The sequence below is a fragment of the Adiantum capillus-veneris genome, chromosome 12 (genome assembly GCF_014529385.1).
Source record: "Adiantum capillus-veneris isolate H3 chromosome 12, ASM1452938v2, whole genome shotgun sequence".
Lineage (NCBI taxonomy): Eukaryota > Viridiplantae > Streptophyta > Polypodiopsida > Polypodiales > Pteridaceae > Adiantum > Adiantum capillus-veneris.
The window spans coordinates 160,017,277-160,021,969 of NC_140942.1; positions in this window are offsets into that span (position 1 = coordinate 160,017,277).

The following is a 4,693-nucleotide window of genomic DNA, read 5'->3' on the forward strand; positions in this document are numbered from 1 at the left end:
GAAAGCCCAAGGAGCATTAGCGCCGGGCTTCATTGCCCAAAAAAGCATGTTTTAATTTTTTCTTTGGCCTTGGAAAAGAGGGAGATAGAGAAGGGCAGCGGGTTCGAGTTTTTGTGGGCCTTGGCTTTGGAGCTGAGAGAAAGAAAGAGGAAAGAGGAGCAGGTTTTTTTTCGAAGAAGAGGGTTTTCCCTTTAGGCTTGAAAGAGAGAAAGAAAAAAGAAGGGGAGAGAACTTCTTCGACGAGTCTTTTCGGTCTTGGGTTGTTCGCTCGTTTGGAACCACAGGGAGCTCATGAGGAGTACAAGCCATGGAGTTCTTGAAGCCGGGCTCGAGTGGGTCTCGCCCTTGTGTACTTTTTGATGCGTGCCGGTTGTGGCGTTGATCCTGCACTTGTGATTGATGCTAGTGAAGCAGAATTTACCCCATTGCATTGAGTCTCTTGCATAATCTCGTCCCCCCTTTCCCCCCTTCTCTGTTGCTCTCGTGTGTGTGCGTGCGGGCGTGTCGGTAAGTGTGTGCCGCCCCGACGAAGTGTTGCAGAGAGAGAGAGAGAGTGCGTGTGGCATTTTGAGCATGTGGGAGAGCATAAAAGATACTGCATTGAGGTGCACGGGTTGTGTGAGTTAGTGTGTGTCTATGTGAGCACGTGTGCGTGCGTGGTTTGGTGAAAAGAGCGAGTCGAAGGTGCTCACAAGGTGGGTTGGGGTGCAGTGTGTGCCCTGGGCTATAGGAGGCATTCCATGTTGGCGCGCTGGGCGTGCTCCCCATTCCCCCTCTCCACGGCTGCGACTTGCTGGAAGATAAAAAAGAGGTGCCAGACTTTGCCTTGGCCGAAATATGTTCCGGACCTGAAGTCCCAAGCTTAGCCTTAGCCGACACTGCATGGCCGGTAAGTGTGCCGAAGCCACCTATGAAGGAAGCAATGCCTTGCCGGTATGTATGCTTAATGTGGGGCCAACCCAATGCAAGGCCGATGTGTATGCCAAATATCAAATATGATGCCTTGTTTTTGCGGATCAAAGCTTGATCGATGCCGCATGCCAAATAAAGTGCCTTTATGTACAACAAATGGGGTGTCCTTGAGGGGAACTAGAGCAGACATGATTGGCAGTGCTTTGGTCGACATGAAGCTATGCATGCCATATGGTGTGCCTTTTAAGGGCCGCCCAAGAAGGTAAGCCGGCCGCCCAAGAACTTAAGGGTTGGCCGCCCACTTAGTAAAAAAAGGGGTTGTTAAAACCTAATAAAAAAGGAAAATTTGACCAGCCAGGCAGCGCTGTCGCGAAATTTGCGGTCTTGCCAGGAAAGCACCAGGCTTATGGCTGTGAGAGTTTGTGAGAGAACTCAACAAAAACTATATGAAGGAGTTAAACCATAAATTCCATGAAGACTAGGGTTTGGAAAGAAGTACAATCAAAGAAGCCCACCCATTCTCTCTTGCACTCATATGCACAAAGAAAGAACACAAAAGAAAATGTCAAAATAACACAAAGATGAAAACATCAAGGCTATGGTCATATTGTATCATGGGTAATATGAAAGGGTTAACAGATGAGTTAATGGCATTCAATCTTGGCTGGCCAAATAGGCTACGAATTGTTCTTTGGAATTGTAGTTTTGTGCTTACCATAATATATATATTTTGTCTAGTGATTGGGATTAATTGTGTGTACAAATCCTCTTGGTTCATAGCAAGATAACTATGCTTACGTCAAAAGAAAAGTTATAGTCTATGAGAGGTAGTATGATGGGATCCGGTGATAGAAGTATTTCATTGAGCCTTTCTGGGCCAAAGAGAAACACTATACGTTGTTGAAAGTGTATTTTACGGCTAATCCATACGTTAATTCTAATAGATCGTACAGAGTGAAAGCGATAGAAATTATCATCATGTAGGTTATTCATCTAGGATAGTATGTGAGAAATGTAGATATGAGAGAAGAGAAGAGATGAGAAGTTTCCCTCCCAAGCCCTATTCTTGCCCGTAGGAAATAAGGATACTGCGGGGAGAGATGTACCTGTAGCAAGAGAACCTAGAGAGGATGAATTACTAAAAATGAGAGAGATAGGTTTGGTTAAGGAGATGAGATTAGATACATATATATATGCTGGATTAGAGATGAAAATGAAAACAACAAGAAATCAAGAAAACATCAATGTAGAACACATCTCACTTGAAACCCTTGGGCACCATTATTGATGGGAGAGAGAAGAAGAGTGGATAATTCCACTTTGATTGGTACACCAAGTGCAAGACCTTCTTTGATTAGAGTTGATCTTCCAAGGCTAGCTTGTTGCAAGAATGGCTAGTCTCCCTCTAGGAGAAAGTGTAGGCTTGGGCTTATGTTAATGGCTAAGTACAATTAGGCATTACTACTCACTCCCTCGAGAATTCCTCTCGTCAATGGCTTGAATGCTTGAGTCCCTTCCAAGGAAGAAGAGGTCCCCTTTTATAGGTGAAGGGAACCCCCAAGGGTTTACACAAGAAGAGAGGAGCCAGTGTGAACAGGAATTGGAAAAGTTGGAAATGAGCTGTCCCTACATGATGTGGGCAGACTGGGGTCCAGTATTTTGATCATATCTCCTCAACCGTGGCTCCAAATAAAAAAGTAAAAATATGGGCAAAAACTTCAGCTCATTAGCTACGATTTTCATTTCAAAATCGTTTTCCAATTCGGATTGGAACCTTGTGTAAAAAATTCATCAAAATAGGGTCCATTTATGGCAGCAAAAGTCTTCATGTGGTCTCCTTAGCCTAGACTTTCATTTAATTCCAAAGGACACCTCATGCCATATGAAAGCATGACATTGCTCCTTGACAAAGTTTTGTAATCATGCTTGCAATAATGCATTAAAATAAGTGTATCTTTGAAATCATGCCACCTAGTGTCCCACTAGGATTTGATTCTCTCCTAGTAGCTATTTAAAAAGAAATATAAGAAAAGTATAAAAAATACATAGAATATATATATATTGGAGTTTATCCTAGATATAGGATCTAGCTAGAGTGTGAGATGATAATGAAATAGTAAAAATAAAGAATCAATGCTTTTTGACCCAAGTTAAAGAGGCGGAGCTATTTATGCTTTTCCCATAGTATTTTCTGATGGTAAAGTAAGGATATGTTACCCTTGAGAAAAATAATAGGATGAGATAGAAGGCTTATTATTATACTTAAATATGCATATGCACACTATAGGAAATATAATTATGTATCTAAAAAAATACAAGATAGATCTTGTAGCATGCGTTCCCACTATGTACGTGTCACAGCATGACATCCACCCCCTCTAAACCCGCACATCCTCCGGTATGTGCCACATTGTCTCTTTGTAAGATTAGACCTCTTGTACATCTTCCTTGTCTTCTTCTTCACTGGATGATTCCAGAGCTTCATGTTCACTTTGATCTTCACCTGTGTTTTTCTCTTCTTCCTCATCCATATCTTCTAGATCATTGTCTCCTCTTCTCTAAAACATTTTAATCCTTTTTCCTGCAATGGGAATCTTTACTTCTGTACCATCTAGTTCAGACAAGCTGTAAGTAGCATTTTCATGGACATGCTTTACAACATACGGTCCAAACCATCTTTTTGAGAACTTACGCATGACTGTGTGCTGGTTATCAAGGCTACTATCATACACTAAAACCCAATCACCTTTGTCAATTGCTTTGCTCCTGAGTCGATGTCGCTTATCAAAATAATCCTTGTTTTTCAACCTTGCATTTTTGAGTCATTCTTTTGCAGCTTCAATGTCTCCAGGTCTTCTCTCTAGCTGCCTTATACGTAGTGCAAGGAGATCTTCCCTACTAAGCCCCTCTTGCCAAGGTAGTAGATTCCATGTGGGAATTGTATCTTCAATCGGCATCACTGGCTTTTGACCATACATTAGCTCCGCAGGCATGTAGCCAGTTACTAAGCTATGTGTTGTACGATCAGCCCATAAAGCATATGGTAACAATTTTGGCCACTCACCAACTCTTCCTTCGCAAGCCTTGGCCAAAGCTTTGATGATAGGAGGATGCCCTCTTTCACTCTTTCCATTGCCTTCAGGGTTGTAAACTGTAGTAAGAGAAAGATTGATCCCTAATCTAGAAAAGAACTCCCTTGCTTCTTCGGCATCCAGTTCACCTCGATCTGCAGTGATTTTTCCCACACAACCATAACGGCAAATCACCTCATCAAGAAGGAATTTGCACACAGCTTCTATGGTCTTAGCTCTTAATGCTCTTCCTTCAACCTGGTTAGTTAGGTCCTCTCGTGCAAGAACCAAGTATCTCATCTGCCAGAGTCCTAAAGGCATCGTGACTAGATCCACAACCCATTTATAGTGCATGGCTAGTGGATATGTAGGGTGCAATCCATCACGATATCGAACATTTGAATACATTTGACAAGTTACACATGACTCTACAAACTGAGATACATCTTTATACATACCCTTCCACTAGTATTTTTCTTTCAACTTGGAGAAGGTTGCCCACACACCCCTGTGTCCAGCCCATAGACTCTCATGAAACTCTTGCATGAGCTTTACTTGAGTCTCTTTTTTACATATAACCCGTTGTGGTGTAGCACCCTTTTGTTTAGGATGCTTCCACAAGTAACCATCCCTTAAAAAGTACCCATATGCTTTCCTGCGTATCCTCTTGAATTCTTGTTCAGACCAATAATCCTGTTTTGTTAGAGTAC